At 40.7% G+C, this 27,692-nt stretch overlaps 1 long non-coding RNA gene across 2 annotated transcripts in view; it reads right to left on the bottom strand.

The window, feature by feature from the left end:
• Positions 1 to 6,416: 6,416 nt before the first annotated feature.
• Positions 6,417 to 27,692, bottom strand: part of LOC132522044 (uncharacterized) — a 98,110-nt gene continuing 76,834 nt past the window's right edge. For both annotated transcript variants that reach the window (XR_009541031.1, XR_009541030.1), the window contains 3 exons: positions 26,564 to 26,681; positions 9,971 to 10,632; positions 6,417 to 6,632 (listed from right to left, as the gene is read on the bottom strand). This is a non-coding gene — a long non-coding RNA (uncharacterized LOC132522044). The remainder of the gene's footprint in view (positions 6,633 to 9,970; positions 10,633 to 26,563; positions 26,682 to 27,692) is intronic.

The following is a 27,692-nucleotide window of genomic DNA, read 5'->3' as shown; positions in this document are numbered from 1 at the left end:
ACACACAAATGCAGACAAGGGGAAGCAAGAATCATGGTCACAACATCAGACAAGGTGGAATTCAGACACAAACACGTAAAATGAGTCAAGAAAAGTGCTTTACAGTGATGAGGGATACAATCCTCAAGGCAGATCTTACAGTTATACCTACCTGTGCACGAAATAACATTGGGTCCAAAATGCAGAGAAAAATCTACAGGAAACACTAGGAGAAATAAAGGCACATCAGCAAAAGGAGACTAATAAAACATCTTTCAGATCATGATACATTAGGTAAGCAAATGAACAAAAAGAAGCCCTAAATCACCTAAGAACAATCTAGATGTAGAAGTAACATGTATCAAACTCTTAAATACTGAAACCTAAGAATTCACCTTCTTTTCAAAGACCTGTAATACCAGGCATCCTATTTATAGGAATTTACCCTGAATATATATACCTTCAATATCACAGAGAAAAAAATCACAATAGTATTCATTGTGGTATTATTTGTAATAGCAAAGTAATGGAAAGAACCTAAATCTCATACCTAGGAGATTGAATAAATAATTAATGGTCGTCCACTCTATGAAAAAAATATGCTGATGTTAAAAAAAAAAGATAAGAAAAAGCTCTATGAATTGATATGGAGTAATTTTAATGATGTGTTGTTAAGATTGAAAAAGAAAAAAACAAGATACAAAATATACACCATTTGCATAGGAAAAAAGGAGAAATAAGAACCTACTACATATATGTGTGCTTATTTTTGCATAAGGATTAACCAGAAGCTGCTAAGGGTGGGTGAGAAGGGGTGGATGGGAATGAGCATCTTCAGAATACATCTGTTTAAATAGTTTTGGGACTTCCCTGGTGGTCCAGTGGGTTAAGACTCTGCTCTCCCAATGCACAGGGCACAGGTTCGATCCCTGGTTGGGGAACTAAGATCCTGCGTGCCACATGGCATAGCCAAAAAAAAAAGTTTTGACTTTTGTTCTATGTTAATGTTTTGTATAATCAAAAAAAAAAAAACAAGCTTAAATTAATACAGGTGAGGAAAAATCCTAAAACTAATTTTTAAAAAAATGAACCTGACTATAGGAGTGCCAGGTAATTTCGCAGCTGAAGTCTATTAAAATATTAAGCAATAGTAACTCCAATGCTATTTAAACTACTCCGGCAAATGGTAAGGAGTGAGAAAGTGAGAATCTTCCAAATTCTTGTCATAGAGCATAATACTAACATCTGACAGAAAGAGCACACCCAGAAAAAAGAAAATTAGGGAGTCATTCACTCATGAACCTCAGAGCAAAAATAGTGAATGACCCATATTCAAAAATAAGCCTTAGCATCACATTAAAATAACAATACCTGATGAGCAAGCGGAATTCAGAGGAGCAATACCAGTGAACTTCATCTTAGGAAATAAAAGAATATATTTGGCATTTTAATAAATTAAGATGGGAATAGAAATCAAATTATCATCCTTATAGATGCCAAAAGGCCTCGGATCAAATTTAATATATATTTATTTAATGGGATGGGGGATAGATGGGAAATTTCTTTATATTAGAATAAGAATATATACATCTTCATAATATACATGTACTTATTTATGTATTGCTGCAGAATTATATTCTACACAAGAAGGAAGTGTCTCTTCGCCACTTAGTGACATGCCAAATAGGAATCTCTTTCAAAACCTGGTCAATCAGAATATTCTATTCCCTGATCAGGAAAAGTTAAAAGTACAGCATAAGTTAATGAGATCTCGGTCCTAGAATTTTGCTGGAGCTACTGAGAAAGAGGCTTTCCTCAGCTCAGGCATCATTAGTAGGACCTTTGAATTGTGACTGCAGAGACAGACCAAGCCTTGAGAGTTATGCAGAATCCAACCAGATTGTCAAAGCAAATTGGGGTTCTGGGAACTATATCTAACCTCTGGGTCGACATATCTGGACATAGACTGATTGTGGTCTAATTTGCCTATTTCTAAGAGGACTGAAAAGGAATTAAGCCAGCTTCAGCACTTCTACAATATAGAAGTTCCTGTAAATCAGTAAGAAAGGGATAGGACACCTAAAATTTTTTTGAAAGGGTGAAGGATATTAATAGGTAATTCACATAACAACTAATCAGAGAGATGCCTCACTTCTCTAATTATCAGGGGGAAGCAAATTAAAACAAAACCAGATACAATTTTACAGTCCTCAGTTTGTCAATAATTTGAGGCTTCAGAACACTAAGCTCTGAAGAGGATGTTGGGGAGTAAGAGCCCTCGGACACCGCTGGTGGGACCACCTGCATACAGAGCCGTTGGAGAACAGCCTCCAGTATTCTTGAAACTGTGGCTGCAGATGCCCTGGGATTTAGCAATCCCAGGCCTGTGTGCAAGTACCTGCCACAAAAACTACCTCACAGGTGCAAACGGAGATGTAAACCTGTGAGCTGGGAAAAGCATAGCTTTCAGTAGCAAGGAGTTAGACATAGTGACGTCCATCTAAACGTGAACTACCAATAAAATAGAATTCTATGCAAAGGTTAGAAGAAATTAACTGGCTTTGTGTTTAGCTACATGGATAAATCTCAAAAATACAATGTTGAGTGAAAAAGTAATGAACCAAATGAGGTTAAAAGCACAATGCTACTTAAGTAGGTTTTTCAAAACATGAAACCTACTATGTATACATGTAAATAAAATGATGGAAGTGTGTATGTTAAATACATGAGAAGAGGAAGGAGAAGTGAGACCGGGTATCATAAATGAAAGAAGAAATCAAATTTTAAGAATTTAAATATCCATGTATAGACTTATGATATGTCATAAGACGAGGAGCATGACCACCTTGATTCTGTTCAAATGAGGTCAAAAATGAATAACCTATAAGTTATAAAGCCCATTCCATTTTTTAAATTTAATGAAAACATATAAAATGATAATGGTCATGATTTGGAATTACAAAGCAAATAAAACAAGAAACAGGGCTTCCCTGGTGGCGCAGTGGTTGAGAGTCTGCCTGCCGATGCAGGGGACGCGGGTTCGTGCCCCGGTCCGGGAAGATCCCACATGCCACGGAGCAGCTGGGCCCGTGAGCCATGGCCGCTGAGCCTGCACGTCCAGAGCCTGTGCTCCGCAACGGGAGAGGTCACAGCAGTGAGAGGCCCGCATATCGCAAAAAAAACAAAACCAACAACAAAAAAACAAGAAACAACTAAAACTATTCCTCCAGAAATAAATAGATCAACAAAGGATGGCATATTAGTTCAATAAAATGTCCTCAGGCCCCTAAAAATTAAGACTATAAAGCATAAGTCAACATTGTAAATTAATATATGGAGAACTTGTTTTGGAAACAATGCAAACTATCATATTTCAATGTTAAACAAAAGATTAAAACGTACTGAAAGAAACCCACAACCCACAGAAAAATTTAAAACTGGTGAGCTTTAGGGATGCCTGTGGGATTATGGATGAAATTACCTTTAATGACAAAAATTTTTTTTAATTAATACCACAAATGTGAGCATGAATAATAACAAGAAACAAAGCCAAGAAAAATAAGCCAAGAAATACATTAGAACTGGTTTTTGTAGCAACCATCTCTGGGTTTCAGCTCGCTTGCTCATCTGATTGTTTCTTCTTTTTAATTGTGGCAAGATACCCATAACATAAAATTTATCATCTTGACCATTTTTATGTGTGCAGTTCAGTGGCATTAAGTATATTCACATTGTTGGGAAACCACATTCCATCTCTAGCACACTTCATTTTGCAAAACTGAAACTCTGTATCCATTAAACAATAACTACCGATTTCCTCCTCCCAGCCCCCAGCAAACACCATCTACTTTCTGTCTCTATGAATCTGACCACTCATATAAGTGGAATCATGCAATGTTTGTCCTTTTGTGAACAGCTTGTTTCACTCAGCTTAATGGCCTCAAGTTTCATCCATATTGCAGCATGTGTCAGAATTTCCTTCTTTCTTAAGGCTGAATAATATTCCATTGTTTGTATGTACCATGTTTTGTTTATCATTCATCTGTCAATGGACACAGGGGTTGTTTTCATTCTTTGGTTATTGTGAATAATGCTGTCATGAACATGGCTGTGCTCATCTGATTTTTAAATAATAGCATTTGGGCTTTCTTCGGATGCCCCAAGGCAATACCCTCAAGAACTTAAGGTACAGATACTGGAAAGACCACAGCACCCTAGTGATTGCTAATTCCAGCCAATGCTTGACCATTTAGCAATAAGGGGCATGTCTGGTCCAGGCAGAAATAGTATAGCACAGGGAACTATAGTCAATATCTTGTAATAACCTATAATGGAAGAGAATGTAACAAAAGAATATATGTATGTATGCATGTATAACTGAATCGTTTTGCTGTATATCTGAAACTAACAGAACATTGTAAATCAACTGTATTTCAATTAAAAGATTTTTTAAACGGCAAAAAAATAATGATCAGGACAGGTGGTGACAGATGGGGGATGGAATAAGCCTGAGGTTTCGTGGAAGGTGTTGTGGAGGTCTGGGGGGTGTAGAAGGGATGGGGAATGATTTCTGAATGCCCAGGGTTTGTGCTAGGCATTTTATATCATTTTGAGCTTTTAAAAAACTTTTAATTTTACTAGATTATGAAATAATTAAAATATATAGACACAACCACGTGCGTGCCTCTTGGATTTAACAGTTGGATACATTTCGTACTTTATTTATCAGAACAATGAAAATAATAACATCTATCTGTGTTTGAAAAACAGTCTTTCCTCTTGTGTTTCTCCTTCTTTCTCATACTATTATCACACTCAAAATAATTCTGACACTTCTGGTCACCAGTTGTGTGGGTTTTTTTGTTTCCCACACCAAGCAATTCTGTGACACCAGCTGGGTGACCTACACTTTAATTCAGTTCTGGACCAGCTACCTGTAGATAGTGTCAGATCCCACAGGTTAAGGGCTCAGTGCCACAAGATTGCTCCCGCCCTACTTCAGATGCCAATCATAAATAGTAAGTCCCCAGGTTACCCACAACTTCTGTTGAACTTGGCTACAAATCAGAGGCTCCCATGATTCCCTGCCCCTTGTATTCAATTATTTGCTAAAGCAGCTCACAGAACTCAGGGAAACACATTTACCAATTTATGAAAGGATATGATAAAGGATACAGATGAGCAGTCAGATGAAGAGATACATAGGGTGAGGTCTGGGAGGGCACTGAGCATAGGAGCTTCTGTCCCTCTGGAGTTGGGGTTCATTACCCTCTCAGAACATAGATATATTTTTCAACTGTGGAGGCTTCCTCCCATACACATCATCAATTATATATTTTTTAATTTATTTAATTTATTATTTTATATTTATTGTTTCTGGCTGCATTGGGTCTTCACTGCTGCACACGGGCTTTCTGTAGTTGCGCGAGCCGGGGCTCCTCTTCATTGAGGTGTGTGGGCTTCTCATTGTGGTGGCTTCTCTTGTTGCAGAACACAGGCTCTAGGTGCACGGGCTTCAGTAGTTGTGGCACACAGGCTCAGTAGTTGTGGCTCATGGGCTTTAGAGCGCAGGCTCAGTAGTTGTGGCTCACGGGCTTAGCTGCTCCACGGCATGTGGGATCTTCCTGGACAAGGGATCGAACCCGTGTCCCCTGCACTGGCAGGCAGATTCTCAACCACTGCGCCACCAGGGAGGCCTGGCATCATCAATTATTAAGTCTATTTCTAGCCCCTATCCCCTCCCTAGAGAAGTGGGAGGGAAGGGGGCTGAAAAGTCCAAGCTTCCATTCATAGTTTGGTCTTTCTGGTGACTGGTCCCCATCCAGGAGTCATCTAGGAGCTCGCACAGAGTTGCCTCATTAGAACAAAAGATTCTCCTAGTGCTCTTATTACTTAGGAAATTACAAGGATTTTAGAAGCTCTGTGCCAGGAATTTGGGGCAGAGACTGATATATATTTTTTTTTTTCTTGTTTTTTCCACACTACCTCATAGAGTTGTTTGAAAATTAATTAGACTTAATATATACAAAAGGGCTTAGAACAGGGCTTGGCACACGGTAAGCCTTCTATAAGCGTTAGCTACTATTTTAATTAAAGGGAAGAATAGTGCTTATGCTAGAAGTTTCAGACATGTTCTCTTGGCACTGAATCTATACCTCCTAAAATATATATCCAGATGTCAAGCCGTCCCAGCACAGAAAGGTATTACTTTTAGGATTAATGTGATATTAGTACTGTGAAGAGTATTTGCGTGTTTGTTTCATTTCCAATTGGTAAGGAATGCTGAATTCAGATGAGCATCTCCAAGGAATAGCTGAGCTTTGGCATAAACCTTGTCCACAAAAGAATTGCTACATTGAGTTCTTTGGTTTCCTTGTGTTACCAAGTCCAAGCTCTTACTGCTGGCTGCATGACAAGCCAATAAATTGAGAGACAAGTTGTTGGGGCAAGGAATAGTGACTTTATTTGGAAAGCCAGCAGACCAAGAAGACGGTGGACTAGTGTCCCAAAGAACCATCTTACCTGATTTAGAATTCAGGCTTCTTTTTTACTAAAAGTGGAGGGGGTGTGGCTGGTCGTTGCAGACTTCTTGGTCCTGGAATCCTTTGTTCTTGTAGCTGTCCAGGTAGGTCTGGTCACAATGTTCCTATAAACTTCCAACAAGACAAATGTTACTCTCCCTTCTGCAAATTTTTATCTCTATATGAATGGAAAAGTGTTATACCTTTAAAGGTTAGAGCCTTGAGAATGGGCTAACGTGTATATTTCAGCCTATAGGCAACATTCTCTTACAAAAGGTACAGAGCCCGAATGACTAAGCACAGGCAGCAGAGCACAACGGTTAGAGCTAAATGAATAGATTCAATATGGAGTCAGGTTTGTCCTCTCTTACACTTGCTCAGGAGAAAGAAGCAAAGTGCAATTAGAATTCTAGTGATTTCCCACAAGGAAATTTGAAATATTTGCTTGTAAATGAATTTTAAAATGAGATTTATTACAATAACTTGAGGGCTTGGCTGTTTGTCCTGAATATATCAGATTAGAGGTGGCCTGTTGAGAGATGTGGGGTGGACAGGTACACCAGGAACTCTATTTTCTCTAAATGTCTGGCCCATATTCAAGGTTTTTTGTCCTACTGTTTGACCCCTGAAGGGAATTAAAGTCTTTGAATACTTAATCTAAAGGTTTGCAAATTCTTATAAATAACTAAAACAGGAAAATGAAGAAAAAAGAAAGCTAAGGCAAGAGATAACGCTCACTTGGCAGGTATTACTAATGACCTTTCCCCAGCTCATGATAGTGCGGCTCTCTTGTAATACAGATGAACTCAATTCAAAGGCAGTTTGCAAAGGTTAGATACTACAAAAACAAATTGAGAGTGCTCATTATGATGGGAATAAATTATTATAAATATATGAGTTTTCTCATTGAAGCTTACATTTTTCATTAATTTATTTTATTTATTTTTGCTGTGTTGGGTCTTCGTTTCTGTGCGAGGGCTTTCTCTAGTTGCGGCGAGCGAGGGTCACTCTTCATCGCGGTGCGCGGGCCTCTCACTATCGCGGCCTCTCTTGTTGTGGAGCACAGGCTCCAGAGCGCAGGCTCAGTAGTTGTGGCTCACGGGCCTAGTTGCTCCGCGGCATGTGGGATCCTCCCAGACCAGGGCTCGAACCCGTGTCCCTTGCACTGGCAGGCAGATTCTCAATCACTGTGCCACCAGGGAAGCCCTGAAGCTTACATTTTTCAATGTAATCAAATTACTGGCATGAATTTTGATTAGAAGTCTAGTAAGACTCGGGGATGGTTGGTTTGATGTCGTCCTTTCATATTTGCCCTCAACTTGACTGACACCAGACCAAAGCTTCTAGAACAAGGTCCAATCTGCATCCTATCTGGGATGTTTAATGGCTGAAGTAGCCGACAGCTCCACAATAGGCATGATCTGGAGATTTGTCTGATGAACATAGTCTAGAAGTGGCTTTTTTTTTTTTTTCTGACTAGCTACCTCTGTTGCAAACCACAATGGGATGGGGAAAACCCAACACAGCCCCTAGCTCTTCAGGCTATATCACAGCTATTGAGCACTTGAAACATGGCTAGTGCACATTGAAATAAATATGCTGGATTTGGAAGACTTCATAGGAAACACAGTGTAAAATATCTTATTGTATTGATGGTATGTTGAGATGATTCTATTTTGGATACAGTGGGTTAAATTAAATACATTGCTAAATTTAATTTCCCCTGTTTCTTCTTTTTATTTTTTAAGGTGGCTGTTAGAAAAGTTTTAATTACACATGTGCCTTGGGTTATATTTACATTGGACAATGCTGTCCTAAGGGCTGGCTGCTGCTTCGTTTCGCTCACCCTGGCTGAGGCTCAATAGACCCACCCCATTCCCATGCAGCACTGAATTGTAGACTTCAGAGACTCTTCCCTCAGACCCGTGGGATATTGGCTGTGCCTGCTTAGGAATTTGGGTTTGGGTTGCCAGCCTCTTTCCACCCATAGCATCTTTCTGGGTTGCAGCTCTGTATATGTCTTAATGGCCTCCAGTTTCTTCCTGAGTTTACTCACAACTTTTTTTCCCAGCATGTTCTTTGGCTGGGAGAATGGCATAGCAAACCCTGAGTTAAAGTTTTAACACCACTTTCCTTTAAATAATGAATCTAGAGTAAGGTAATTAATTGGAGACCAACTGATTAAATACCAGGATAGAAAAAAAGTTTTTTTTTTCCTAGATGAAAATTTGGGGCTACATATTTCTCCTTTGATTAAATACACTGCTTCATTTTCTTCTCCACAAGAATATGTGGTCTTTTGTACACCTACCCTCTCAACAAATCCATTTTCTCTTGAAACAAAATCCAAACCCTTTCCATGACCTGCTAGGTCCCTTATGCTCTGGTGCCTGCTTGCCTCTCCAATCTCTTCTTAGGCCAGTTTCCTTGCCCATCCAGCTCCCTGCCTTTCCCCTTCTCTAAATGTACCAAACCAAGCCTTCAAACTAAGCTCTTTGCTCTCCTGGAATACTCAACCTTCCCTACCATGACCCCACCCATCCTCCTCTCTTTTCCACCTGCTTTTATTAGCTAAATACAATGTAGCTAGTAAAGCAAGAGAAATGAAAAATTTTCCACAGTAAAATAGATAAACAAATAAAAATCTCATAGGTATCATAAATATCTGATGAGTGAGAGTCATGGCAAGTGTCCTTATTTGAAAAGTATATATCTTGCACAGAATGTCGTCCTATAGGAGGAAAGACAGAAGCATGGCACCCTGTGTTGAGAAGTTACATCTGTAAACAAAGCAGAGATCTGAGAAAGGAAGCTAAGTGTGTGTGGGGGGGTGGGGGGAAGAGGCAGAGAAAGAAAAAAAAAAACTAAAAATAGAGTTGCCTTATGATCCAGCAATCCCACTCCTGAGCATATACTGAGACAAAACTATAATTTGAAAAGATACATGCACTCCTATGTTCATAGCAGCACAATTTACAACAGCCAAGACATGGAAACAACCTAAATGTCCATTGACAGATGAATGGATAAAGAAGATGTGGTACATATATATTGATACAATGGATTATTAGCCATCAAAAAGAATGAAATAATGTCATTCACAGCAACATGGATGGACCTAGAGATTATTATACTAAGCGAAGTAACTCAGAAAGAGCAAGACAAACACCATATGATATCACTTATATGTGGAATCTAAAATATGATACAAATCAACATATCTATGAAACAAAAACAGACTCACAGATATAGAGAACAGACTTGTGGTTGCCAAGGGGAAGGGGGGCTAGGGGAGGGAAGGAATGTGAGTTTGGGATTAGCAGAGGCAAACTATTATGCATAGGATGGATAAACAACAAGATGGATAGCTAAGTCACTTTTCTGTATGGAAGAAATTAAGACAACATTGTAAATCAACTATACTTCAATAAAGTAAAAAAAAAAAAAAAAAGAGGGAGAGAAAGACTCACCCAAGATGTTATGGGAGTAGTCTATTAATGGACTGGCAGTGGGTGATACTCCAAAGGCATCTTGTTCATTTACATATTTACTCATTAAAAGGTTTGTGTCATCCTCTTCTGTAAGTATCTTGTTTATTTATTTGTTAAAGAGTTTGTGTCATGGTCTGAAAGTATCTTGTTTATTTACCTATTCAGTTGTTTATTATAAATCAGATTGTGTCACTTCTTTGTAGAAAAACATCCAATTTGTCCTCCAACAACATCACGAGTAAAAACCAGTTCCTCACCCTGGCCGGCGAGCTCTCTGACCTCACCATATCCCACTTGCCCCTTGCCAGCCACACTCCAGCCACAGTACTTCGTTCTGTCCACCGAACACTCAGAATTGATTACCAATAATTAGATCCTTTGCCCAGGCTGTGCTCTGCCGTGAATGTCCTTCCTCCTGAACTCAGCATGGTCCACAGTTGCTGTATAGTAGATTGCTACTCAAAGTCACCTCCTCTGGCCAGTCTTCCCTGAGGCCCAATCGGAGGTAGCCACTCTCTACCACAGCACTCTCCCAGGTTTTCTGTTCAGCCCCATCTGATACTTTCTCGTGTGTTTCTCTTATTTCATCAACTAGAATGTAAGCTCCCACAGATGCAGGAACATTGCTGCCTCTTCAGAACCTGAAAAAGTACCAAGGGGAATCTTTAATTCCACTCCTGGGGCATAAGAATTAGAAAATGAGAGATGGTCATGATTAACAGACGACATGATTGTGTGCATAGAAAACCCAAAGCTTTTGGTAGGAGAATTTAGCACATTTGCTGGATATGAAAAACGGTTTACAAATATTAATTATAGTCTAAGTTCCCGCAACACGCAACTTAAAAATGATATTTCAGAAGATGTTATCTACAATAGTATAAAAAATAATTTGTACAAGGAACATGTTTTGTGGTTAATAACACAAAACAGAATCTTGTGAATAATTTATGTTTGCTACTAATTAGGTGATATTCAAATTCATCCCTATGACCTTACTTCAATGAACTTACATTCTGATGTTTAAAGGGAGAGATTAGTCCTTTTTTATTTAACTTTTTATTTTATATTGGAGTATATCCGATTAATAATGTTGTGATAGTTTCAGATGCACAGCAAAGCAACTCAGCCATACACATACATGTATCCATTCTCTCCCAGAAGATTAGTCCTTTTTTTTACTGAGGTGTGATATTGCAGTTATATCTGCTTTTTTTCCCTAATCATCCTCACCACAAATAAATTTACACAAATAAATTTACACTCTATGACATAAATCACAGCAAGATCCTTTCTGACCCACCTCCTAGAGTAATGGAAATAAAATAAATAAATAAACAAATGGGACCTAATGAAACTTCAAACCTTTTGCACAGCAAAGGAAACCATAAATAAGACCAAAAGACAACCCTCAGAATGGGGGAAAATATTTGCAAATGAAGCAACTGACAAAGGATTAATCTCCAAAATTTACAAGCAGCTCATGCAGCTCAATAACAAAAAAAACAAACAACCCAATCCAAAAATGGGCAGAAGACCTAAATAGACATTTCTCCAAAGAAGATATACAGACTGCCAACAAACACATGAAAGAATGCTCAACATCACTAATCATTAGAGAAATGAACATCAAAACTACAATGAGATATCATCTCACACCAGTCAGAATGGCCATCATCAAAAAATCTAGAAACAATAAATGCTGGAGAGGGTGTGGAGAAAAGGGAACACTCTTGCACTGCTGGTGGGATTGTGAATTGGTTCAGCCACTATGGAGAACTGTATGGAGGTTCCTTAAAAGACTACAAATAGAACTACCATATGACCTAGCAATCCCACTACTGGGCATATACCCTGAGAAAACCAAAATTCAAAAAGAGTCATGTACCAAAATGTTCATTGCAGCTCTACTTACAATAGCCCGGAGATGGAAACAACCTAAGTGCCCATCATCGGATGAATGGATAAAGAAGATGTGGCACATATATACAATGGAATATTGTATTCCAATATTGTATTGTATACAATGGAACTCAGCCATAAAAAAAAACGAAATTGAGCTATTTGTAATGAGGTGGATAGACCTAGAGTCTGTCATACAGAGTGAAGTAAGTCAGAAAGAAAAAGACAAATACCGTATGCTAACACATATATATGGAATTTAAGAAAAAAAATGTCATGAAGAATCTAGGGGTAAGACAGGAAAAAAGACGCAGACCTACTGGAGAATGGACTTGAGGATGTGGGGAGGGGGAAGTGTGAGCTGTGACAGGGCGAGAGAGAGTCATGGACATATACACACTAACAAACGTAAGGTAGATAGCTAGTGGGAAGCAGCCGCATGGCACAGGGATATTGACTCGGTGCTTTGTAACAGCCTGGAGGGGTGGGATAGGGAGGGTGGGAGGGAGGGAGACGCAAGAGGGAAGACATATGGGAACATATGTATATGTATAACTGATTCACTTTGTTATAAAGCAGAAACTAACACACCATTGTAAAGCAATTATACCCCAATAAAGATGTTAAAAAAAAAAAAGAAGGCCACAGTTAGAAGAACAAACTACAGGTAGTACATGTACTTCTATATATTTTTTTTAAAATAAATTTGTTTATTTTTGGTTGTGTTGGGTCTTCGTTGCTGTGCGCAGGCTTTCTCTAGTTGCAGCGAATGGGGGCTACTCTTCATTGCAGTGCACGGGCTTCTCATTGCAGTGGCTTCCCTTGTGGGGGAACATGGGCTCCAGGCGCACAGGGTTCAGTAGTTGTGGCACGCAGGCTCAGTAGTTGTGGCTCACGGGCTCTAGAGCGTAGGCTCAGTAGTTGTGGTGCAGGGGCTTTGTTGCTCTGCAGCATGTGGGATCTTCCTGGGCCAGGGATCGAACCCATGTCCCCTGCATTGGCAGGCAGATTCTTAACCACTGCACCACCAGGGAAGTCCCTATACTTCTATATTTTAAGAGTGCAAAAATCATGCTGTGAAAATTCCTTGTAGGATAACTCTAATTAAAAATAGCTAAATGAGAGACAAAGAAATGAGGAAATAAGATCTGCAATAATGTTATTACTCACATTAAAACATTCTTAAAATTACCATATATTATAATTTAATAATCAAATAAAGCCTATTAATTTTATTTCAGTAAAATATTTTTGTTAGCCTTATTAATATTAACCATGGAGTCAAGGTAATAGTACTCATTAAAACACTAGGAAAACTGAAAATACAACAAAAAAAATCTGTAATGCCTGAAGTGGAGTCCCAAATGTGTAAAACGCAGCCTACATTACCGTCAGCTATATTCCTTACATGAGCACCATCTGTCTTGTGTATCCTATGATCCTGTATTCAAATCCTGGCTTTGCCCCTTAGCAGCTGTGTGATCCCAGGCAAGCTATTTAACCTCTCTGGGCCTCAGTTCGACATCTGTAAAAAGGTAGTTGTAATACTTACCTCCTAGGATGGTTGTATGTAAAGACTAAACTGGGGCTTCCCTGGTGGCGCAGTGGTTGAGAGTCCGCCTGCCGATGCAGGGGACATGGGTTCGTGCTCCGGTCTGGGAAGATCCCACATGCCATGGAGCGGCTGGGCCCGTGAGCCATGGCCGTTAAGCCTGCGCGTCTGGAGCCTGTGCTCCACAACGGGAGAGGCCACAACAGTGAGAGGCCCGCGTACCGCAAACAAAGAAAACAAAACAGAACAAGACTAAACTGGTGAAAACATATGAGGCCCAGAACACAGCCTGGCATATAGTAAGCACAGTAAATGTTAGCTATCACTGTCACACCACTGGAAATTTGCACACCCTTCAGAAACCATGTGTAGTTGTCTAAGATATTAGGCAACACTTCCACTGAGCTTCAAAGAACATTGGTTGACTGCTTTCTCTACACATAGGAGAGACAGCTATTGCAGTCATGAGCCATTTTAAGAGAAGGTCTGGCTAGGTGCTTTTTTTACTCCACAACTGTTTTTCCAGAGAAAGGATCACAGGATCATTCACTCCTCCTCCTCCCTCTGTGCAGCCTCTCATCCAGCTAAGGAAATCGCCAGGCCGAAGCCATGACATCTTTCCCGTAGGAGAGAACTGAACCAACAGCCCCGCTGCCAGCTTCTCAGTCATTCATCCCGGGACAGTTGACCTTGCTGGACCATCTCGTGACCATAACTAAGCAGAATCTGGGTCACTTTAACAGGGTAGAAACTGAGAGGCTGCACAGATTCTTTTTTTTTTTTTTTGGCCGCGTTGGGTCTTTGTTGCTGCACATGGGCTTTCTCTAGCTGCGGCGAGCGGGGGCTACTCTTCGTTGCGGTGCACGGGCTTCTCATTGCAGTGGCTTCTCTTGTTGTGGAGCGCAGGATCTAGGCACTCAGGCTCAGTAGTTATGGTGCAAGGCTCAGTAGTTGTGGCTTACGGGCTCTAGTGTGCAGGCTCAGTAGCTGTGGAGCGCAGGCTTAGTTGTTCAGTGGCACATGGGAGCTTCCAGGACCAGGGATCGAACCCGTGTCCCCTGCATTGGCAGGCGGATTTTTAAACACTGAGCCAAGAGGGAAGTCTCTGCACAGATTCTTTTTTTTTTTTTTTGCAGTACGCGGGCCTCTCACTGTTGTGGCCTCTCCCGTTGCGGAGCACAGGCTGCGGACGCACAGGCTCAGCGGCCATGGCTCATGGGCCCAGCCGCTCCACGGCATGTGGGATCCTCCCGGACCGGGGCACGAAGCCGTATCCCCTGCATCGGCAGGCGGACTCTCAACCACTGCGCCACCAGGGAAGCCCTCTGCACAGATTCTTAATGTCTTACCCAACTCTCCTTGGTCACTGGGCCCCTTCCTTTCACAACCTCCATGGGTAGCAGCAAATTTACTATCACAGCCACATGTGGCACTCGAGAAGCAAACATTAATTTATTAAATATGTCTTGCTGATGTTCCTTTAAAAAAAATCATACATACACACAACACACAGATAGAGAGACACAATCACTGCCTAAAATAGAAGATATTTATGGTCTTAGTTTTAGTACACAGTGGACTTAACTATGTAGTTTTTAGGATAACTGAATCATGTCCTCTTCATTTATATCAAGAGAGAAGAGATATGGGAACATATGTATATGCATAACTGATTCACCTTGTTATAAAGCAGAAACTAACACACCATTGTAAAGCAATTATACTCCAATAAAGATGTTAAAAAAAAAAGGTGGTAGATGGAGCAGTTTTCAGATTAATAGAGAAGTCAGGAGACATCGCTACTTTTGTTTCTTTCCTAAATTATGGGACCATAATTAAGAGAACTTTCGTCTTAAGAAGCAAACTTCATCTCCCACACTGGAGTGTCTCCTTTCCATTTGCAAACTGCAAATATTCGTGTAGCTAAATTATATATTAAATTACTTTCACTCCAAAGGCACTGAGGTCTTCTCAGGTGTAAACCAAAGAAACCAAACGGAAACCAAATTTGGTCCATCACAACTGACAAGAATCAGCTCAAGGTGGTGGTTTGCTCACTAACTGTACACCCTTCCTCAGCGTTCTGATTCCAGGCTGTCTTTCATTCTTTAAGAGTGCTGTGTTAGGACTTGTCAAGGGAGAGCTACAGAAAAAATACTTATGTTCTTGCACTTAGGGGATATTTCCATGGTGTCTGTGGGCCTTTTTAAAGCGCTGTTGGTTTGGCATGATTATATATAAAGCAGTTGAAACAGAGTTCTCCAGTGTATATGTATAATTTTCTTCTTAATTTACGAGAGATTTTCTGTTAGAAGAAAAGCTGCAGCAATTAATTGAACAGCCCTTGATCTTGAACTAGGGGACTATTAAGAGTGTCTAGGGCTTCCCTGGTGGCGCAGTGGTTGGGAGTCCGCCTGCCGATGCGGGGGACGCGGGTTCGTGCCCCGGTCCAGGAAGATCCCACATGCCGCGGAGCGGCTGGGCCCGTGAGCCATGGCCGCTGGGCCTGCGCGTCCAGAGCCTGTGCTCCGCAGTGGGAGAGGCCGCAACAGTGAGAGGCCCGCGTACAGCAAAAAAAAAAAAAAAAAAAAAAAAAAAAAAAAAAAAAAAGAGTGTCTAGCACTGTGCTGCTTTCATGATTGGAGCTCAAGAAGTATTTGCTGTTGGGTTGGTTGGAAAAGATACACTGGACGTGGACAGACACACACAAGCCTCCAAGTTGCCTGGGGGGCATCGCTGCTGTGATGTCATGGTGTTTGCAGCTGCAAAAGTCTCGATGGAAACCTATTAATATTAATTAATTAATATTAATTATTAATATTAATTCCCAGTAAGCATTCTAGACGAATGAGGGAGATGCACTGGGTGCAGATTCCTAGCTGTGTTAATTATTACAATATTTTTTGCCTTTTAGATTTAAGGCAATCGAAAACAAGTTTTAGCTCCCCATTTGTCTGTTTAATTAGAATCAGTTTAATGTTTATCTGGAATTTCTTTTCTATGCCTCACCTGTTCAGGATCAAATTAAGAAAATAAAAATAAATTCATGGATGATGAATGCTTAAGGGTAATGCTCAGCTTGAGGGTAACAACCTAAATTAGACAAGGTTTTCTCAGCTAAAAGTTGGTTTTCCCACATCCAACTTTACTGAGAAAACTTAGAGAATCAAAAGAAAACTTCTACCGACTCCAACAGACCATCTCTTCCCACATTCCCACGTGCCTCCTGTCGATGACAGATATTCAAGATCAGGTCATAAAAGACATCATTGCTTATATTTAATGTGATTCCTGATGTAGTTGCGTTTAAAGCTACAACTTATCTGTTTTCCATTTGTTCCACCTGTTCTTTGTTCCGTTTTTCCTCTATTTCTGCCTGCTTTTGGATCTCTTGCTGGCGTATTAACTATCACTCTCTGTATTGTCTAGTGGCTTCTCTAGGTTCAGAGTGTCCTCTCTACCTTACCACACTCTGCCTGAAAGTAACATTCAGGTATCCTGTAAGAACTTTAAGAAAACATACTTTCATTTCTCTCCTCCCAGTCTGTACACTATTGTTATCACCAAATGTTTTCTACTTATATTTTATTTTATTTTATTTTTTTTTTTTTTTGCGGTACGCGGGCCTCTCACTGTTGTGGCCTCTCCCGTTGCTGAGCACAGGCTCCGGACGCGCAGGCTCAGCGGCCATGGCTCACGGGTCCAGCCACTCCGCGGCATGTGGGATCTTCCCGGACCGGGGCACGAACCCATGTCCCCTGCACCGACAGGTGGACTCTCAACCACTGCACCACCAGGGAAGCCCTCTACTTATATTTTAAACACCATACTATATTGTTATTGTCTTTGCTTTAAACAAAATAGTTAAATGATAAAAAAGTCTTTTTACTCACATAGTTACTATTTCCAGGGCTCTTTAGTTCCTGTGTAGAACTTCAATCCATGTCTTACACCGTATACGAAACTCAATTCAAAATGGATCACAGACCTAAATGCAAAACCTAACATTATAAAGCTTCTAGAAGAAATATAGGAGACAATCTTTATGATGTAGGGTTAAGCAAAGATTTCTTAGATATGATCAAAATCACAATCCACAGAAGAAAAACAACTGGACTTCATCAAAAGAACAAGTGCTCTTTGAAAGACACTGTTAATAAAATAAAAGCATAAGCCACAGTCTGGGAGAAAATATTTGCAAGTCTTCTACCTGAAAAAGGACTTGAACGCAGAATGTATTAAACACTCTAATGAACTCTAATTAGAAAACAAACCCAATAAAACAAATGGGTACAAGACTTGAACAGATATTTACTAAAGGAGATAAATGGCCGGCAAATGGACACATCAAAATATGCTTGGCATCACCAGTCATTATGGATATGCAAATTAGAACCTCAATGAGACACTACTACACACAAATTAGACATATCACTACTTTCAGAATAGACTGACCATATCCAGTGTTGGCAGAGATATGGAGCGACTTGAACACTTCTTCACTGCTGGTGAGACAATCGTTCAACCGTGTTGGAAAACGGTTTGGCAAGTTCTTAAAAAGTTAAACCTGTATCTACCATATGGTCCAGCTATCCCACTTCTTAGGTATTTTCCCAAGACAAATGAAAGTATGCATCTATACAAAGACTATTACATGAATGTTCATAGCAGCTTTGTTTGCAACAGCAAAAACTGGAAGCAGCAAACGGTTGGATAAACAAATCCATAGAGTGGAAGACTACTGCTGCAGTAGCCGTCCTGAAACGCTTCGTAATCGCATCTGTGTGAAGTTTGCTGGGAGCATCCACAAGGGCTGGAGCCTCCTCTCAGGTGAGGCCCTTTTCCTGGGGACAGGTGCTGGGTCCCTCTCCCGCTGCCCTTCGGGGACCTTGCCCCCAGAGGACCTGAACTTGGACACCAACGTGGTGGGTTTAGGCACAAGCCCCGGCTCCTGCGAGGACCGCACTCCCCTCGCCGCAAGTATTCCAGTGCGGAGGGATCATTTTAAATAGCAAATAAAAAACGCCATGACTGGTGGAGAAAGACCACCGGAGAAAGCGAAACGCTGTTTTCTTGATTTTCGAATCAGGAGCCCAACATTTTCACTTAGCGCTGGGCCAAGCAAATTGCGCACCCAGCTCTCCACAGAGCAGATAGAAAAGCAAGGGAAAGCGTAGCCGAGTGAGTGGAGAAGAAGCAGGAAGAGGAGAGCGCATGACGACGAGGACAGATGGAGCTCCAGCACCCAAACCCTTGCGAAAATGGTTTTCGGCTTGCCTTTGGCATCCAGGGTGTGGAAGCCTTTTCTTGTCCCACCCTTGGCTGTGTGCATTAATTAAACGATATGTTAAAAAGCAGTTACCACGTGCCCTTTACTGGGCCGGGCACTGGAACTGCTTTACATAGGGTGGTGAGCATCTCTTAAAAAGTGATATTTGGGGCTTCCCTGGTGGCGCAGTGGTGGAGAGTCCGCCTACCGATGCAGGGGACACGGGTTCGTGCCCTGGTCCGGGAAGATGCCACATGCCGCGGAGCGGCGGCGCCCGTGAGACATGGCCGCTGAGCCTGCGCGTCCGGAGCCTGTGCTCCGCAACGGGAGAGGCCACAACAGCGAGAGGCCCGCGTACCGCAAAAACAAAAACAAACAAAAAAAGTGATATTTGATCTGAACACAAAGTGGTGTCTGCCCTGAAGCCAGCCTGAAAGATCTGGAGGAGAACTCCAGACCGAAGGAACAAAGCCGCGAAGCGGGAAAAAGCTTAACTAACAGTGGTTTAACAGTGATGTGTGTGCAGAAGTAATTTCCTGGGATATTTAACTGAAGAAAGGCTTCCTCTCTTTGACCTGAAAGCGGGAACTATTTAATCTACTAAATTAGAGGCTTGACCAACCCCTAAAGGTATCATCTTTCACGTCGTCCACTGAAGAACACTGATGAGCTGTGGAACATTATCCGTGACCTCTATTTACTACCGTGGCTTGAGATTAAGTGCTCCTTTGTTACCTCCAGCTTTCCCTAAATACTATTTAGAATAAATGTGTTCATTCAACAAATCTTGCTTAAGCACCTCTTAATGTTCAAAGGTTCTCTAAGAGAAACATCAAGCAATACAACCTTCAGGTTCTTTGGAATCTAGCAGTGGGCAAAAGGCACTTAACCTGGAGAATTTGGTGAATACTTTAAGAGATGCAAAAGCAGTGCCTGCCTTGGGAGCCTAGCTAGGGGAGGATCCCTTTTATCTAAGGTTTAGTAGACAGAGGTTCTGTTTAGTAGACAAGAATCTGTGTATGTCAAAGAACCAGTTGATATCAGGCTAAAAATATATCTTATACATACTAAAAAACTCAGTATCCTATGTATCCTGAGTTTTCCAACATTTTCCTTAGTTTAGAAGCTTACATAGCTTTTTAAAAAATTAGATTCCAACTATGCTCATTTATTTTACCAAACTTCTCCATGAATCAATTTGCAAAAAGGGTGAGACAAAAACTGGCAGTCAGAGACATTTAGCATTTTTTAAGTTTCCAGTTCTCAGAAACAATGCAATTTAAAACTCTCAAGGTGACTTAATCATAACCTTTATAAAATCTTGTTCTTACACTATGTTTGAAGATTCCTAGGATCTAGACTTCAACATACTTTATCAAATATTTAATTCCATCCTTACATTTGAGAAATAATAAAACCAAGGTCCAAAAAAGTCAATTGGCTTATGTAAAGTTACAACCTTCTCTTTCACTGTCCATGATTTTTTTTTTCTCAGAATACATATTGGCATATAATAAACTAGATAGGTTTGTAAGTAGTCCTGTTATCTGGCCTGACAATAAAGTGAAAAATAGAGACGTAGAAATAGGGATGGTACATCTGCAGAAGTGGAGAAGACCTTGCTTAAGTTACCTCTGTGGGCAGAGCCCCACACATACCAGGAACCTGTGATAGGCAAGCAAAATCTATATTCTGCCTGTTTCTATGGCAACCAAGAATTACGTAGTTAGGCCATGCACCTGATTCTCTACATAATTAATTTCTTATGTGTTGGGATGGTTAATACTTCTAAACATCACAGACAAAGAACCTGATGAAATCTCTTTAAAATATAAAACATACACACGCACAACCTAAATCTAAAACCACTGTCCTGGGACTTCCCTGGTGGCTCAGTGGTTAAGAATTCACCTGCCAATGTAGGAGACACAGTTCAAGCCCTGGTCTGGGAAGATCCCACATGCCTCGAAGCAACTAAGCCTGTGCACTGCAACCACTGAGCCTGAGCTCTAGAGCCTGCAAGCAACAACTACTGAAGCCCGCGTGTCTAAAGCCTGTGCTCCACAACAAGAGAAGCCACTGCAATGAGAAGCCTGTGAACTGCAACAAAGAGTAGCCCTCGCTCGCCACAACTAGAGAAAGCCCGCGCACAAACACCCAACGCAGCCAAAAATAAATAATAAATAGATTTTTAAAAAGATAAAATAAAATAAAACCACTGTCCTTCCACTTGCTCTAACTTTATCCTTTCAGTGGTTTTGTTTTTTGTTGAGAAAATGGAGGGCAGATTGCACGTGCAATTGAGTTTTCTGTCTCAAAGATCTCACATTTTAGCTAGCCACTTTTGCAGATACTCACAGATTTTTGTCTCACGCATGAGTTAGTTCAGCTCAATCATTATTTTGGTCTGGATGCATATTTGCACAGTGGGCTTCACTTAAGATGTGAAGAGGAAAGATCAGAATACCTATATGGTAAGTGTTCATACCAGTGGCTGCATATTAATATATCTGGGGAGCCTTTAAAAATAACTATGCCAGGTCAGTTCCTAGGAATTCTCATTTAATTGTCTGATACTTATTAAAAACAGTTATTGTTCATTATTAATCACCAAGTGGTACAAATAAATGACAGCTATAGGAAAATACCTAAACTTGTCAATTTAGAGATTAACATTTTTAATTAATCTCATTCTTCAACTCAGGAGTGTGATACAATTTAAGTTCCCAGGCTTGAGTTTATTCCTTGAAAGTTACAAACAGAAGGTTATCACCTACCAAGAATAAGAGCAAAAGGATGATATATAGTTTTAGAGAAGTTTAAGATCCTTTATTTTAACTAAATAAGATATGTTTATTTCTTTATTTTACAGATTAAAAAAAAAAAGAAAAGAAAAATTGAGGCTCAGGTAGTTTAATTGACTTGTAAAGACAATTGTTGATGAAGCCAGAACTAGAACACTGTTCATCAGGCCTTGTATCTTATCTGTCTTGACTTGGCAGTGACCTACAGATATATGGGACCCTCCCTCATGCATATTGAATGCCTGACTTTTCTTTGATTGATTTGCAAGGGTTCGGGGAGTCTTTGGGCTGGAAATTATGGTATTAGCTTTGCAAATAATACATTAACATACTAAGCAGCAGGTTTTGATTTTGCAAGGGGATAAAACTTGAACATCTCATCAAGTACTAAAAATGGATTATTTAGATTATTTTAAAGCACACTTCAGTAATTTCCAACAAGCAAAAGGGAGTTTTCAGTCAATGGATCCTTATATCCCCCATGAATTTATTGCACTAAGAACTAAGTGGACACATCATTGATCAGTGATCACTGGCAAATCACATCATCTACCTCCCAGTCAAACCTGTCTAGAAGAAACAGCTCATTTTACTAAGTAACAAGATTCCTGAAAAAATACGACCTCGTGTCACTTGATTACTGCACTTGTAGGAAAACATTTAAACCCAATAGTTAACAAAATAGTTTATTCTGTATCTCTGTGGATATTCATGACTGTGTTACCTTCAATGTAAACAGCAGGCAAATCTGCACTGACATCTTTTATGACTCCCAGAGTGTTTCCTGGATCAATAGAATCATTGGGAAAGATAATTTTGCTTTCCGTCGTAATCAGGCCAGAGGAGAACTCATTTTCAGTGACCTAAATGAGCCACTGAAACACACTGAACTCAGGGCCAAAGGTATCTGAAGATCGCTGAAGAAATAAACTGCAAAAACAGGGGCGGGTGGGGAGGAGGAAATTAAATTTTATATCCTGGGGAGCAGAAATGTAAAGAGAAAGATTGTACAGATTGATTTTTTTTGCTTTGTTTTCTCCTGAGAATCTTGATTTGTTAAAATGGCTAAAGGGATCTCTGCAATTTAAGAAAGGGGGTACTGAAAACCCAATTATCTCAGTATGGTTATTTCTCGTGGAGAAATCTCTTAAATATGCTAAATTATGAGTTTCTTGTCATACATCTAAAGATAGTGTGACACTGCAAAATAGCTTTTTATTTGACCTGTGTATAGATTTACACAAGAATGTTTATATACAAAACATTCTTTCCTAGGCAGCTGAAAGCATGCACTGCCACCCTATTCTCTAGACCCTCAACTTCTTATGTGCATGATTTTTTGGATCTAGACTAAGTAAAGAAAATTAAACATTTCTTAATCAAAGATGTCATTGTCAAGCTAAGATAAATCCCTAAAATGGAGCAAGTTAGCAGACTTTCTAAATTAAGTTGCATTAGTGATCTTGTATGATCAAGACGAGACTCCTTAGTAGGGTGTAAAGACCCCTTATGATCTGGCCCCGCCCAGTGGTCCAAACTTGTCTCCTGCCACCACGATGCCACCACACCTACACTCACCTCTCAAACGATATTTCACTTCTGTGTTTTAGCACCCGTGTGGTTCCACAGCTCTATGCCTCTTCCACATCTACTCTTATCTACGTGAAACCATACCCTCCCCTTGTCTGATCTGCAAACTTTTGCTCATCCTTCTGCTGGAATTGAGAGACCGCTTCTTCTGACTTTTCCCCTGACCTTTCCCCAGTTGTCTTCTGCTTTGTTTGCAGAGCTTCCTTTACCTCCTTGCCCATGTTCCTAGTAAAGCACTCATCCCCAGCATCTATCACAGCGTCTGGCTTCAAAATGAACCAAAGAATCAGAATTATGATTAACAGTTTAGAAATGTGATTCATCTTAAGTCTTGCAGCTATATGAAGAATCTATGCATTATCATAAGTGTTTATAGCTCTCAGCAAGCAGGGAAAAAATACAGTAAAAGTGATCTAGAGCTCCTGAAATGGGGGTGAGCAACAGTTAAATTTCCAGATGGGGAGGACAGAGTGGACACCATTGAGAAGGTGGTTTAAGCAAAGATTGAAGGAGGTGAGGGAATAATGTCCTGGAACATCACAGAGTCAGTGTGTCTGCCCCAGAGTGAGTGGAGTGAGGGTAGAAGGGGGTGAGGTCAAACTGGGTGGGACCCTGCATGGAAGAAAGGACAATGGCTTGTCCTCCAAGGGAAATGGCAATCATTGCATGGTTTGAGCCGAGGAATGAGAGATTTGCTTTGTTCATTGGGGACCACTATAGCTGCTGGGTTAGAATAAATGGAGGGGCCAGGGCAGAGGCACAGAGACAGGATAGGAGGCCATTCTAAACACCCAGCTGAGAGCAGGTGGCAGCCTCAGAGGCGGAGCTAAGAAGGGGTGGGATTCTGGGAAACTGTGGTTCCAAATGATTAAAAACAGTCTTGGAAATAGATTTGGGATTTTCCAAGTATGTACATCCTGTGACACGGTCTTAAGAAAATTTCTACCTCTGACCTAGACAAGATACTTGCAAACTTTGATGTGTGGTGAGTATATTGGGAACACAAAAAGATCTCTTATTGTCCTGTCAACTTCCTTCTCCGTAATTATCTTTTTGTTTTTATATATGTACGTTTGACGGGATGTGTAATCAAACTACAGTAATGCAAGTTAAAAAATACTATTCCCATCACACAGGCAAACAAGGAGGGATTAATGCTCAGTGCGGTGGCCTCTGTTCACCTCTCTCAACCCCCAAATGTAAATCCCAAATGTCACCAGACAACACTTTACCTCCTCCGGCACCTCGGCCTTCCCAAGAAGGGTCGGCTGGTCCCTTCACATATTTCTTTAATCTTGGGTCCTGGCATGGAAGATCACAGTGGCTGCAGACAGTACAGACAGTGTGAACCAAGGGAGGCATCGGTCACGGTTGTACACAGGTTGTCAACAGTGACCTCAGATCCTCCAACTCCTTGTAAAACCAAGATTCCAATAATCTATAAAAGAATATGCATGCCCAGCAATAAAAAGGAAAACACTACTGATACACACAACCACATGGGTGAACCTCAAATGCATTGTGCTAACTGAAAGAAGACGCAAAAGGCTCCACACTGCGTGATTCCATTTAGAACATTCTGGAAAAAGCAAAACTCTAGGGACAGAAAACTGACCAGGTCTTACCTGATACCTGGGCATTGGGGAAGGAGTTAACTGTGAAAGGTTGGGTGAATTTGGTGGGGTGGTGATGGAAGTGCTCTGTATCTTGGTTGTGGTGGTGGTTACATGACGGCCTCAGTGAAATTTACTGTATGTAAATTGTAACTCAATTTTAAACAATTTTTAAAAGAATACACATGGAACTAGCCTCAAGTCTAAATTTTAATTTGAAACTTATTTTTAAATATCTTAAGTGATTGCTATTATTCAAGAAAGATATAAACTTCGAAAATACAAATTCCTACAGGATGAGATTCCAGGCCACTTGACCTGGAATATGACTGTGCAAGACTATTGTTTGCTGTTTCTTTCCCATTGTAAAAGATGACCCCCCTGCCCAGGATAGTCTCAACTCACCTAAGTAAGTGGCAGGGGTACTGAAAAATCTCCTTGTGTGAGACATATTTCTTACAATTGTTAATTTGCTTTGGGACTGGCAAAGAATCCCTGGGCTTTATGGCCTGTGAGTAAATAATGTATTTTCTTTTTTCTTTTTCTTTTTTTCTTTTTTCTTTCTTTTTTTTTTTTAGTAAAGTGAAAGCAGGTTTATTTAGAGAGATACACATTCCATAGACAGAATGCCGTCTGTCTCAGAGAGTGAGAGTGACCCTGGGAGAAACACACTCCCATAGACGGAGTGTGGGCCATCTCAGAAGGTGAGAGGCCAAAAATGTATTTCTGATAGTTTCTAAAGTTATAAGACTTTGATTGTCATTTGCTGTATCCTGAGGACTATGGTACATAACCAGAGTGTAAGGCAGCATGCATGTCCCAGGGGAAGCCGGCCTAGATGAAATGACAAGACATAAAATAACAATACATGAAAATTAGCTGCTGACAGGACACTGCAGCTAAGAGGTCAAAGTGGGATTGAGTAATTATGGGAGACTCTGGAGGAGACAGGAACTGAGCTAGACCTGGAAGGTTGTAGAGTCCATGAGCAAGTGCATTTCTGGTGGCATCTAGGGCAATCCAAAAGACGGAACTGAGGAAAAGATATAACGCAAGAACTGTCCCTCATCACGGAAGCCAGGCAGTGTCTTTTCAGCTAAGCAGTAAATCTGGGCTTTGATGGTCGGGCAAACCCTGAGGCCTGAAGCTCAGCTTCCCTACATCAAGGAGGGTTCAGCTGTCAAGCCTACCTTCAGTCAGGTCAACGTGAGCCACACTGTTTCCATATCGAGGGCTCTCCAGGGAGTTGGTTGACAAAGTATGGCTGAAGCCCAATTGTTATAAGGCATGGATTAGATGTGTTTAATTGAACAGGGGAAGGAGCCTTCAATAACACATGTGCTGAGTGCAAAATGGGTGAATGACACTATATTAGGTGTCCTGGAATAAGTGTTTTTCCCTCAGTTCTCTGGGACTCTCCAGGAACAAATGTCAATTTTCACAATAGAAATATACATTCAGGTCAAGATAAAGAAAACCACAACGTTGTCAAACTACTCTCCAACCCTTAATGCAAGTTAAACCTCCATATTTAATTTTAGTGTATTCTCATATGAAAGATTAATTTGTATTTTTTTTAAATGGCAGGCCCGAAGGTTTGAAATTTGCAGCTATGGACCCACACATATTTAAGACTCTTCTGAGATTCTCTGTCCTAAAACAAAAGGTAGAGCTCCTTAAAAAATAAAAATAAAGCAGTGTACTTTGCAACTCAGAAGAAAAATTAGGAATCAAAACGAGCCCAGACTTTGCATCTTCCCATACATAGAAAGGCGTTAAATTCATTAACTTGAGATGTCTGGTTTTCTTTGATTAACAGTAATATTTTGATGTTCCACTTACCTGGTCTTTTGCGGCAAAAACTTCTATATATCCTGGCTCCTCTGCTTGTCTCTTTGGAACAGTTTCTCAGCGTTATCGGAGATGCTGTGTCCTGGGCTTGAAGTCCTCAGAATATCTGCTGAATAAAGCATAACTTTCAACTTTTAGGTTGTGCATTTTTTTCAGTCAATAAACACTTGGTCTCATCATTTTGATGCAGATCCTGCCTATATCCCAATAGACTTGGTGTTTGGAAGTGGACTGTGGTGTTGGATGCTTGATGATTCTCCATGCACCTGGCTCACTCCTTTAGCTCTCAGACCTCTATGGGAACTCTCTTCCCTCACTCCAGCCTCATAGCAGGAACGCAATACCTGAACCATCCATTTTGCAGGCAAAAGCTTACCTGGAAATGTGAGTAAGTTCTTAGGGAAAAACAAGGGTCAAAACAGGATAACATGCTGCATTTGTATTTTATTTAAATGCCTTGTGATGTCGTGATTTATAATAAAAAGTACATATTTGGCCTTTGTCCTCATTTTTGACTCAGCTGCTTAAACCCTTGGAATATCCTAGGTGATGAGAGCAACAAATTGTTATGTTATGAGGTAACTTTTGGACAGCACCTAAGGATGGGGGCTGGTTGCCAAGAGAGCCAACCACATGATTTGAGGGTTGGAACTTTCAGTACCACCCACTGACCTCTGAGGAGTGGAGTGGGGAGAAGCTGGAAGTTGAATCAATCACTGATGGCCAAAGCTAACCTAATCTTGCCCATGTAATGAAGCCTCCAGAAAAATCAAAAGGGACAGGATTTGGAGAGCATCTATGTTGGTGAAATATGGAGATTCAGAGAAAGTGGTGCGCTCAGAAAGGGAATAGAATCTCCAAGCCCTCCCTATACCTTGTCCTATGCATCTCTTCCATTTTGCTCTTCTTGAGTTATATCTTTTTATAATACGCTGATGATGTAATAAGTAGAATATTTCTCTGAGTTCTGTGAGCTGCACTAGTAAATTAGTCAAACCCAAGGAGGGAGTCACTGGAAGCTCCAATCTATAGCTAGTGAGTCAGAAGCACAGCTGACAACTTGAGCTTGCGACTGGCAAATGAAGAGGGGCAGGTGGGGGGGAAGTCTTGCAGGACTGAG

This window comes from Lagenorhynchus albirostris, chromosome 6 (assembly GCF_949774975.1).
Source record: "Lagenorhynchus albirostris chromosome 6, mLagAlb1.1, whole genome shotgun sequence".
Lineage (NCBI taxonomy): Eukaryota > Metazoa > Chordata > Mammalia > Artiodactyla > Delphinidae > Lagenorhynchus > Lagenorhynchus albirostris.
Note: the sequence above shows the minus strand (reverse complement) of the source record. Positions and strands in the feature narration are given on the sequence as shown.